General features: G+C 45.0%; 1 protein-coding gene across 1 annotated transcript in view; it reads right to left on the bottom strand.

The window, feature by feature from the left end:
* LOC149325902 (uncharacterized) overlaps window positions 1-12,961 on the bottom strand; it is a 405,896-nt gene that overhangs the window by 100,729 nt on the left and 292,206 nt on the right. The window lies entirely within an intron of this gene.

Genomic DNA, 12,961 nt, shown 5'->3' with positions numbered 1-12,961 from the left:
GCTCCACAGGAACTTTGTAGTTAGAGGAGATGTTACCCTAGTCTGGGGTTCAAACTTGGGACTACTGCCTCACCGGGGCAGTTGCCTTACCAAGTGCGCAACCGGAACGGCTAGCATATGATGGGGGTGAGCTCGAAATGGGAGCGGTGTTGGTCTAATATTTTAGGCGAATCCCTCAAGGTTGAAATGATTTTCAATAAGTTAGTCATTTCTCATTGGCATCCACCCAAGCACGGCCATACGGCTACAAGAAGAGCTACAAAGGTTTTCTTTGCAGCCCTATGGCAGCGCTTGGATGCTAATGAGTAATTATTCCCTTTTTGGTACATTGCGAACTCATCAAGCTCCTACTTGCCGCACCATGTCAAAGTTCAACGCTCAGGTATTGTCACCTAGGAGTGTTGAGGTATATTAAATATTAAAATAAATTGATCTAATAAAGTGCCTACTCAGTCGCTCAATTGGGCAAACCAATAAAATGCTCTCTTATGCATAATGTGGTCATCGAGAACTTTCCTCTCTTTCAAGTAATATTATGGCATATAAATATGTTCTTTGCATAGCCGCTTTGAGAAATGTTATCCTTATGCTGTGATACATCTAATGCCCATCTGCTAAAGTCTCAACCAGAGACTTGGAGTATTACAAATAAATAAATAAAGATGTGCGCGCACTAGTTGAATTCAGGCTAACTTGCACTCTGTGCACAAGCTAGGTCTAGCTAGCTGAATTCGTGAACTGCAAAGTTAAAAATACATTATTATGCCTATCTGTGCCAGTCTTTCCTTTGTACTTGTCTCTAGCTAAGCTACGCATAGACTTCATAATGTGGCTCAGGGAGAAATCGACGTGTGCGCTCATGCATGTACTTAAGGTTAACTGAGCTGCTGCTTCATTTTAAATCGAGAAGCCATCAACTTCAATTTGCAGCAAAGCGATGCCAGTAAAAGGCACAAGCCATCACTGCGTTTCTGTTCTTCAGCGTTCTTCGGCCTAACTTCAAGTTAGTTTTTTTCCAGTTTCTGATGCCTAGGGATGTCTCACTTAATTTCTATCTTTGAAAATCAGACTGGCCGTCAAATAGATATATTTTGCTGAAGATGTTGATTAATAGCAACTGCATGATTCTACGTATATTAACCGGCACAAATGTCTGTTAACGGTTAGCAACACTCACTTTTAACTGCTACTTTGGGAAGTGGGGGTACATCCACGAGACGGTTCGCCACGTAACATCAGCTGGTTTGATAATATGTAGCAAAGTGGCCAATCGTGCGAGACGAAACGTGGAGAATTGAGCTGGTTCCAAAGCGCACCATTTCGTGGATATACTCCTTGGTCACCGTAACAATCAGCGATAAAACATTTCAATGATCGTTGAAAACAACTCTTAAGCGTTGCTTTAAAGTAGTAGCAGAGAACACGATTGCATGCCTGTCGCCTACATAAATGGCTAGTTTTTAATTTCATTTCATTCTGCGACATCATAGCTCTCGTAATGAAAATTCAGTTTTATGAATTCTGCTTGAAATTATAATGTTTGCTTGAGATAACCGGAAAATATGGCCATCGTATCCTGTTTCCTTGATGACACGAAGTATACTACTTTCCTAGCCTAAGCCGGGAGCCATCACTAGGTAAGCCCTCGAAATTATTGCTTGCATTTCCTCTACCTATAATCAAGTTTACTGGCTCACAAATCTCATTATGTTTACAATAATGAGGATGGCATGAGTTTTATTTATTTATTTATAGATACTGCGCTCTTGTACAGATCATAGCAGGGTGGGACAAAACAAAATACAAGCATATAAACACACACAAATTCACAATATTTACAGGCACTTTTCAAACCGAAGTAAACAATTTTGACTAACAGTCTCGCTATTAAGTTTATTCCAATCAGTAATTGTCCTCGGAAAAAAAGAATATTTAAAGCAGTTATTTCGCGCGTTCAAAGGGGTGATTGTTAGTGCATGCCTTTGTCTCGTGTTATAACCTGAGGAGTAAGAAAAATAATTAGAGATATCAACTTTATAATGTCATTTTATAAGCTGGAAAAAAAACTAATCGACAAGCACGATTGCGCTCAGTGACGGGGAGTAACCCACTTCGCCTTACGAGCTCACTTATAGATGCACGGCCATATGAGTTAAAAAAAAAAATCTAGCCACTTTATGCTGTATTCGCTCTAATTTCTGAATGTTTGTTAACGTGAAAGGGTCCCAAATGATTACGGCATATTCTAGTAATGGACGGATGAGAGAATTGTAGGCCAATAGACGAACACTAGATGGGGATGACTTTAGGGAGCGCCTCAAGAAAAATAGCTTCCGCATTGAGTTTGCTACTACAGCGTCTATGTGTTTTGACCACGAAAGGTTGTTAGTAATTCATAGGCCCAAATATTTATACTCTGTCACTTCTAATAATGATATGCTGTTAGTACCGTACACATAATGAAGAGGCATTTTCTTGTTTGTAATTTTCATGAACACGGTTTTTTGAAAATTAATGCACATCTGCCATTTGTTGCACCACGCAACCACTTTCGCTAGGTCATTATTTAGACGCACCTGGTCGTCAACTGAAGACACCACTCTATACAGGATACAGTCATCCGCGTACAGCCTCACGCGAACTGAAAGATCTGCCACAATGTCATTAATAAACAAAAGAAATAAGAGTGGTCCCAAAACAGATCCCTGGGGGACGCCAGACATAACCCGGACACTGCTAGAAGAAATATTGTTCAGAGTGACGAACTCACATCTGTTCGAGAGATAAGCTTTAATCCATGCAAGTATCCTGTCATTTTTAATGTAATAACTTAATTTATGAATTAGTTTATGTGACACCTTATCGAATGCTTTACGGAAATCCATGAATATTGCGTCTGTTTGTTTTCCCTGGTTAATCGACTGAGCAAAGTCATGCACAGTTTCAACTAACTGTGTACTTGTGGAAAACCCACGCCTGCAACCATGCTGAAAATCGGTAAGTACTTTGTGCTGTTCCAAGAAACGTAATATATTTTTATGAATTATATGTTCTAAAATTTTACATGATGTGGAAGTTAGAGCTATGGGTCGGTAATTCTCGATGTGTGCTTTTTTTCCGGTTTTGTGCAGAGGTTTAATCGCGGCTGTCCTCCAGTCATCCGGTAAAGATCCGTCATGCAAAGATCTGTTGAATATTACTGTCAAGTACTTTGCGCACCACTCCGCATAGCGCTTCAAAAAAGTGTTTGGTATGTTATCGGGACCTGCTGATTTTTTGACATCAAGGTTCAAAAGCAAGTTACAAACACCAGTCTCTGAAATTACAACATCTGATATGGCAGGGAGTGCTGCAGAAAAGTTGGGCAGGCATCCATTATCCTCTGTGAATACTGACTGAAAAAATTTGTTGAACGCAGAACAAACAACAGCCTCATCACGCCCACATTTGCCGTCTACTATGAATTCGTTCGTGGAAGAAGATTTGGGCGTGATTTGGCGCCAGAATCTCTCGGGAGACGTTTTAATGAACGAGGCAGGAGCGTTCCGTAATACTTTTCTTTGTCGCCAATTATTTTCTGCTTAAGTTCCTCTGAAATTGCTTCCACAATTGGTTTTAATGATGAATTCCTGCTTGATTTCTTTTTTAACCTTTTAAAGCCTTCGCTGCAAGCGTAACGTCTCCCGAGAAATTCAAGGATTGCGGTACACAGACGTTTTTGCAATTTTGGGAACGAAACGGGCAATACAATGGGAGACGATCATTTTAAAAGTAAGCCATAGGTCATTCACACTATCAGTGCTATTCCTAAAATTCTCATAACATGAATCAAGCATGTCCAGAATAGATTCGTCTTCCACACGCGAAAAATTGGGAAAAAATTGCACGCTAGTTTGACGATCTGGGTACACATTTGACAAGCTCAGCAGCACAGCTTTGTGATCGGATATTCCGTTTGTGACTTCACAGGCTACCAAATTGCGGATGGCACCACTGACAAAAAATAGATCTAGAATTGATCCCGCGGCTCCTTGCATTCTCGTAAAATTATTTACTACTTGCAGCAGGTCAAATGTGAACACAATGTCGAGCATTACCGTATCAGCATTATGTGCAGAGAATGATGAAAAGGTGTGCCAGTCAATATTAGGCAAGTTGAAATCACCAGCCAGTATTAGTCTATCGTCTCTTTTTACATGGTATTGTAAATATGCTCTTAAGTTTTCCAAGACCGCAACAGAAGAGTTGGGAGGCCTGTAAAAAACACCAAGAACAAAGCGAACCCTGTTGATGTATGTTTTGCAAAATATGGCTTCAATGCCTTGAGCATCAGGCATCCTGAAAAGTTGCAATGATGATTTCATTAAAATTGCCACTCCTCCACCTCTTCTGTCACGGTCACTACGAAAAACCTTATAATCTTTAGGTACGAATTCACTGTCAAATATTTCATTGCTTAGCCAGGTCTCGGTAAGGATGGCAACGTCCGCGCCATGTGAGAACAGCATGCCTTCAAGTTCTGCAGCTTTGTTTACGACGCTGCGACAGTTTATGTTAAGAGTTGAAAACCAGACTGTTCCCTTGTTGGTGTCACTTTTGGTTCCTCGGGATTTTATACCGAGTGTTTCTTGCATTATCCCATCCGAACATGTTACCGTCGATGTTAAGCTTGTCAAACACCAGCTTAACCTTGGCACCATTGCTCTTTTCCCGAGATGCGCTTTCCCATAACTTTTTTCTGACGTCACGAATTCTTTTTGAGAAGTCTTCACTAACCGAAAAATCTGTGCCTTTCAACTTCGGGCATGCCTTCATTATTGAAGTCTTTTCTCGGTAGTCACTCAATTTTATGATGACAGGGCGATTCTTTGTTGATTTCATACCTATTCTGTGGCACCTTTCTATACTGTTTATTGCCACTCCTAACTTCTCGTCAATAATTTCCCTTGGTATTTTCTCCCTAAGCTCTGCTTCTGATTCTTCATTCTCTTCTTTTATTCCGAAAATAAGTAGGTTGTTCCTACGGCTCCTGTTTTCCAGGTCGTCTGTTTTATTTAACAGGTATGTAATGGTGCCTTCCATTTTAGTTACAGTCGACTTCAGGTCCTGCAATTCCGTTTTTAAAGTATTGATCGTTGCTACCTCATTTTCAAGATTTTTAATCCTATCTGTCAAGTCATCTACCTTTTCTTCAAAAGAACCCTGTTTTGCCAGAATGTCGTTCACAGACGACGCCAGGATGCTTTGGCCCAAGAGTAGCTGCTGCAGCATTTCCTTTTCTGTCATATCTGGGCCTGGATTTGATTTTATGTCACCACATTTTAACAGGTCGTCTTAGAAAACGTACGACAAAGCATTTTTTATACACAGTGGGCAGGGCAGCAGCAACAGAAAGCGGTTATTGCTACAATAGCAACTGTCAGATAAATAGTTACCAACCTGCGCAATGAAGCAAAATGGGTTCCTGAGCATTGTGCTCGATGTGCTGCTGCCGAGCCCACTGGATGCCGGCGGCGATGAGGAGCTTCTTATATAGGCGTCGATACCCTCGTGATGTGACGTTCCCAGTGATGGCGCAGTCGCCGAAACGGTGGTGATAGGCACGCTGGGGTGGTTAATCAAGCAAAGGGCGGCACGTGCTGGAGTCTCGAAGCAAACGTCACTTGCTTGATATGAAGGCACTTCGAAGAAATCATAGCCGATGCATGATGGTTGTACGGGCAGCAAGACGGCCAAAACCTGCGCAATGAAGCAAAATGGGTTCCTGAGCATTGTGCTCGATGTGGTGCTGCCGAGCCCACTGGATGCCGGCGGCGATGAGGAGCTTCTTATATAGGCGTCGATACCCTCGTGATGTGACGTTCCCAGTGATGGCGCAGTCGCAGAAACGGTGGTGATAGGCACGCTGGGGTGGTTAATCTAGCAAAGGGTGGCACGTGCTGGAGTCTCGAAGCAAACGTCACTTGCTTGATATGAAGGCACTTCGAAGAAATAACCGAGGCATGATGGTTGTACGGGCAGCAAGACGGCCAAAACCTGCGCAATGAAGCAAAATGGGTTCCTGAGCATTGTGCTCGATGTGCTGCTGCCGAGCCCACTCGGCAGCAGCACATCTTGTAGAGGGAAATTGGGTTCATGATGACTGTTGAAGGATCCTTGACGTCTTGCAGATTCGATATTGCTCAATCACACTGCTAGACGACACTTCTGCAGAGGTTAACGTTTTATTACCAATTAATAAAACAAAGAAAGATACAAGCAAGGAGAAAAATATTTACACTTGACTGACTCGTAGTTCTACGTGACGAAACCAGCCCTCGGTCCTGTCTAAACAGCTGGTTTTAAAACCTATGTCCCCGCCCTCGGTGGGGAGAATAACCAATGGGGTAACTGCACAAAAATCCACCCAATAAATCATTGTGGTAACGAAAACATCACGAATGAACAATTCGGAAAGGACAACACAACCAATCAGTGATTGGGGAAAGAAGGTAACTCATCTCGACGAACATTGTACAAGTATGTACACTTTCTACCATCACGGTTTCGGAGAATTATGCTTTCCTGCTGCGAGCTTCGTGAACATTCTCATTTTCCCATGATCAAGATTATTTCAACGTCCGGTTGACCCAAGTTCGGGGAAAGCCACCTCAAGACTCGTCTGTTCAGTATCGTCACTTGCTGTCTTCATGCCTACAGCCAGCGTGGCAATATCCTGTTGACCACGCTTCAAGTTGTCCATGCATGCCGCTGTAGACATGGGACAAAAGCCACGCAAAGTGATGCGGATCCACCTCGCCGGAAGCACGCGCACAACAGGATGCGACCTGACGTATCCGTTCCTGGAGAGAGTTTGACCTTTCCCGGAATCCTCCGCTATCCGACGCCCCCTTGTCCCGCTGGGTAGCGAGTGTGACTAACCCCCTTCTCTGCAGTTGTGCACAGGGCAGGAGAAAACGCAATGGGCATTCCTCTCTCGCGAACCCGTATGCGGCAAACAATGTACAGCACCGCGGGCATCACTGCATGCGTAGCTTTTTGTGCAATACTAGGCACCCACTTCGTTTTGCATGTACAGAGACGTTGAGAATGCTTCGGAGTTGCACATATTATAGCCAGCTTGTTCTGTTCATGCCCACAATGAACGGCCTTTAGCAGAATGTCCCACATTTTTTTCAATGCTGCACTCTGGCTTGTGCAACTGCAATGCGAGCTCAGGAAAGACTGCTAGAAGAGAACTAAAGTCCCGCTGTCACTGCGGAGAACAAAGCCGTTCACATTAGCCGAATGATGATCTCGGCCCCTTTCCAGCCAGAGTTTTATTTCTATTTTGCCTATTATAATGACCTGAAAAACTCAACAAAAATAAATCAGTATTGTTGCATTGTGACAATTCTGTGAAGTGCAAGACTAAGTTAGTTACCACTGATTGTACATGTTCCAAATGGTTGGAAGCGTCATAATTTTCTCGTGCATTGACAATTGTGATCGACAGGAGTGTGAAAAAATGAATTTTTAATACACGCACACTTCGGATGAACACACAGCTGATACATTGAATATATATGCATATGTCTTTTGCAATAACTGTCGGCAGGGAGGAAGCTTGTTTATGTATTACAGCGACAACTACTGTGCGCTGCTAAGGAAACGCTCGTCCCGCTCGTCCTGTCTCTTCTCTCGTGATCGTCGTTTTTGTGCACTTACCTTGCCTTCATCAATATTTTTCTTCTCTCAAAAATATAAAACCACTGCTGTGATTTTGAATAACTTTAAAGTGAATTTAAAGTATATAACCTTAGCTGCTTCAAAAATGTGATTTTGTAACTATGACGGCTGTTAGCAGCTTCTACTGCAGCCTGGCTCCTTCCAGTCACTGTGTTCGGCCCGATAGAGGATTCACGATAAGAATCGCGTAGTCATTATGAAATCACTATTGCACGCTTAGGGGCAGCGTAGTTTTCAGTGGAGGCAATGTAAGTTCCAGTTAGTTTTCAAGCACACTATCAAAATCGCCGATGAATACGCAGCAGAAACAACGTCGTGTCCGCGCGCTTTTGTCGCAGTCACTGCGACCATTGCAACAAGTGCGACTAGCTGCACAACACGAAGTTCATAAAAAACACGGCGTGCGTAGTCAGCCTTCGCAAGCGCACATCTCTTCTTTAAAGGAAAACCACTCGCTTCGATCACAATCACTTTCACTACACGGAACACTAGTCACTGCACTGTGCAGCTTATACGCGCACAAGAAATTCACCGTAAACAACCACCTTTCTCAATGGCTAGTAGGTATTGCTCGCCGCTGTCCACGGTGATCCTCGCAGAAACACAACGACCACAAACAACTCCAGATAAAGCTTCGTGACATCGTCACCGCATAAGTTTTGCGTCGGTTTGAAGACAATTGGTCTGCGCAATTGAGCATCCGATGGTGCAGCATGCATAGGTCCTTGGAATCGAAGCAGTTTAATCATTCAGAGGAAATTATTCAGGTACTAGCGAGGCGGCTGGCATAGGCCCTTGGAACCATTTGTTTACAACGGCGTGAGAGTACCGCCACCGCCACGGGGAAGTGACGACATGTCACGTGATCGCACTCCTGGGCGTCATCTGCTCGACTGCGCCTACGGAATATGGTTTGGCAATACATTAAAGATCCCCAAGTGGTTGAAATTATTCCGCAGACCTCCACTACAGCACCCCTTTCTTCCTTTCTTCTTTCACTTCCTCATTTATCCCCTCCCTTTGAGCGCAGTGCGGGTATCCACCGAGATATGTGACAGTTACTACGTAATTTCCTTTCCTCAAAAACCATTTTTTTTCAGTATGCAGTGAATATGCTATAAGTAGGCAAGATGTAGTTATCCTGAAAGTAAGAAAAATATTAGTGCATTCTTAATAACATTAGCAAACAGGCTAGTCGAGAGCATCCGAAATATTGTTCTGAGAATTGAAATACTGTTATTGATTGCAGAGAAAAGGACTCCATAGTCGTCAATGAAAGGAAGGTCGTAATGTATTTAATAAAAACGTCGGGCCCAAGGGAAATGCCTTGAGGACGCCCGAGATTGCAGTAAAAAGGCAGGACGCGTAAAAATTAGTATGGGAATTCTGTCGACGGCTGGCTGTTAAAGCTTGGATCCAGTTTAGAGCAATTGGATTCAAGTAAATGAGGGATTTTATCACACGCTCTTTCAAAGCCCAGAAAAAAAGCGTTGAGGGGGATGTTCCTGTTGAGGGAGAAGGAGAGCAAGTTGGCTATTGCAGGAATGCTTTCTGAAGCCTTGCCATTTTGGATGAAACAACTTAATCGGCCAAAACATTATAGCACCACGAGAGTATAAAATATGTTCTACAATTGCGCGCACATGCCAGCAGCACAAATAGGGTCATAGGTGCTGAGTGATGACTGGCAAGACACATACAGAGGCCAAGCTATGATGAGACAGGAGGCTATCTTCATCGCACGCACAAGATATATGTGCACACTGTGTCCCGTCCTGCTGATGCATTCTCTAAGTTTCGCAAGGCTGGAGTGTGCTCTCGGGTGAACTGCCGGAAAGACGACATGTTGGCGCTGTAGTAAGGACGAGAATGAGAGAACAAGAATGGCTACTGGGCGCGGTGGTGATATTTTTCTTTCCTGTCGTCTCTGTCCTTTGTAGTTTTACTAGCTCCACAGGCCTTGTTTTCCTATTCGCTGTTTTAAAGTGTTGTCAGGTAAAGCCATTTGTTATTCTACAACCACCAAACTGCTGTGCCATACAACATTCTTTTATTCAGCTTTCATACTTTGCAATGGCAAAATTGCTTCATAAGTCGTCTAGGTAAATTACACAGCTCAATAACTTGTGTTATCATCAGGACTGAAATTAACCATAAGTTCATTTATACGGTCATGCCTCGTTAATACAGACCCCATTATTATGAATTCAAATTATGGACAGTATTTCTGAGGGAAAAACTTTTTCAATGCACTCACACCTCAATAACATGGAAACTCGCCCATGACACAGCGGACAGCGTGAAAATGAATACAGCCTGTTGTGGCAAAATTGTGCAGAGTGCAAAGACTGTTAAGTCTTCTTGAATTTGAGTAGATAAGTCAAGCGCAGCCTGAATCATATACCTTTGTTACACACTGTAATTGCCATCGTACTGCTTCTCGCACTGTGTGCAGAGAGTTTTGTGTTAACCCATGAACTGCCTGGCCCAGTTACTCCTCCTGCTCAAACACTTTCTCGATGCCAAAGCACTTCTTTTTCTGGTGTCAAAAGCATTGTGGGTGCTCGGAGACTCACACCCTGGCGCAGATTACTCATTGCACAAAATAAATTATTCTGCTTAACAATAAAGAACAGAGCCGCAAGCTTAAATTATAACCTCACAGATGCCTTTCCGCAGCCCACAATGCTAGAGCACTTTTTAAACGGAGTCGACAATGTTCTCGCAACCTAAACCGAGAACTACTCCTCTGGCTCAGCCCACCATCATGCAGAGAAGTTTGTGTTGTCACCAATTCTTCGCGAAAATATTTTTTCAGACATAGGTCCGCATAGCAGGCAGGAAATAAAAAAGAAACGACGCTGCACAAGAGACCACTGCACTACACATCGATGTTTCCGCACGTCGTAACCCAAGCATCCATAATCACAAAATGTACTGTGTGAAGCAGCAAGACGCAGAACGATGGCGGCGCTGCTGTTATCGCGGACGAAAACAGTTCGACCGCCGTGCAGCCAAGATCGCGTCACGTCGTACACACAGCAGTTTCGAAGCACAGTACCGACACGAAGCGCGATCAAAATCGCTGATCGATACGTAACAGAAAGAACGTCGTATAACCACGCTCGCTTCGGTCGCGATCACTGCAACCAGTGCGACTAGCTGCACCACGCCAAGTTCATTTCAACATTCGGAAAACACTGCGTACGTAGTGAGCTTTAGAACGTGCGCATTTCTCTGCCTCGACGGAGAAGCACTTGCTCCGACCGCAATCACTTTCACATCTCGGACACTGTCACTGTGCTGTGTAGCTTATGCACGCCCAGGAAATTCACCACGAGCAGCCTCCTTTCTCCAAGGTGAGGAGCTGTTACTCGTCGCTGTCCGTGATGATCCTCACGGGAATTACAAACGCTTGCAACGGCCACAAACATATCCAGTCACAAACGGTTCGTGACATCGCCACCACGTAGGTGCTACGTCGTTTCAAGACCAATGCAATACGCATATCTAGCATCCAACCGCGCGGCTTATATAGCACCTTGGAATCGGCGCACTTTAACCACTCAGAGGCAAGTATCCTGGATTAAACAAGACGGCTTCCACTGGTCTTGAAACCACTTGTTTACAACTGCCCGAAAACACCGAGACTGCCGCCGCGACGTTTAAAGCGGCCATTTTGGCTCTTGACGGACGAGACGCCATGTCACGTGACCGCACTCCTCGGCGTCGTCTTCTCGAGTGCGTCTACGGGATATGGTTTGGCAATACGCTTCCAGGCATCATCGCTCCCATGCGTCTCCGGTGCGACCGCAGGTCCGGTACGTCGAACGAGCTTTTGTCGAGATCACGAGGAAGTCCAGCCGCCACCGTCGGTTGGCTACAGCAACCCTTCCTACTAAGCTCATGCAAGCCGGCCAGTTGGTCTAGCTCATGGACTAAATCCCCGCGGTCCAGCCCCGCTAGCGTCCGTAGGTCTATCTCATGGACTAAATCCCCGCGGTCCAGCTCCGCTTGCGTCCGTAGATGCCGTAAGTGCGCTTTGCCAGTTTGCTTAAAATCGCTCAAGGCTTAAGGCGGAGGATGCGGGATGGAAACGCTGTTCAAGTGCACCCAGCCCACGCTCCCATTTCCGTGTCCTTGTTTTGTTCGCGCAGTTTTAATTATGAAATACTTGCCACCAACTGTTCGGGAGTACTCGAAGAATAGGTGCAAATGTAGCGGCGTCGCATCGATAACGGGTAAGTACACTCGCTTAGGGTGGATCAGTTCACGCGGGAGCGGATGCCATTTAAGGACGATGCGAATGAGTGGTCCCGGATGCGCTTTCACGAGCACCTCATGCTGGCACCCAACCGATAGGCGGAAGGAGCTCGTAGCGAGGAACGACTCGTCTACGAAGTGCCGACAGCACGTTCTCTTTGTTGGAGCGGGGATCCCCCTCGAGGTTGCGTTCGGCACAGAAGTGTTAGTCGAGGCTCAGCAAGAAGTCTCAATTTGTCAGAAGTTGATTAAGTGGAGGGGCACCCTCCTAAGGAGTCAAATCAAATTCTTCGCGACCGCAGCTGTGGTTCGAGCTAGCGGAGCGGTCCTGGTTCAGACCGCACTGCACATCCCACAAGGGCTCAGAAAGCACTCCGTGGGCGCCCTTGGAGGTTGAGGACGCACATTAGGATAAGAATCACTGGTCGCACTTTATAGACGCCTAAAAAGGAGCTTACTTTACCAAAAATTGGCAGTGGCTTAGCTCTACTATTGCAAGATATACGTAGCGTGAGGTTAGGGCGAGGTGTCCACACCTCTTCGGTCACTTGAACCAGAGGCAAGCGCACAACGGCCCTCTTCGAACAGTGGACACCTCAACCGTGTTTTCAGCTAAGTGGTGGTAGTGACAGGTGTGCGCTGAGTGCGTTGACATTGACAACGTTGTGCCAGAAACGCGCCGCTGAAGCCATAGGCCTTCGCCGTTCGTTGTGTTCATTGGCGTCGACGTTTCACACTGCGATCATTTTAACGAAAGGAAGTGCGCATAATGGCTCCCTGGGTCAGCGCACGCCTGAAGCGTGCTTATAAGTACTTAGTGTGATGAGATAGAGATGTGGGCTTCAGGCATTGACAAGGTTGTGCCAGAAACGCGGCGCTGAAGCCACAGGCCGTCGGCGTTCATTGTGTTCTTTGGTGTTGGCATTGTCAACGTTTTACACTCGAATCATTTTAAGCAAAGGAAGGTGAG

Source organism: Amblyomma mixtum, chromosome 10 (assembly GCF_055824585.1).
Source record: "Amblyomma mixtum isolate Tamu chromosome 10, ASM5582458v1, whole genome shotgun sequence".
Classification (NCBI taxonomy): Eukaryota; Metazoa; Arthropoda; class Arachnida; order Ixodida; family Ixodidae; genus Amblyomma; species Amblyomma mixtum.
This window is presented reverse-complemented; position numbering and strand designations above follow the sequence as displayed.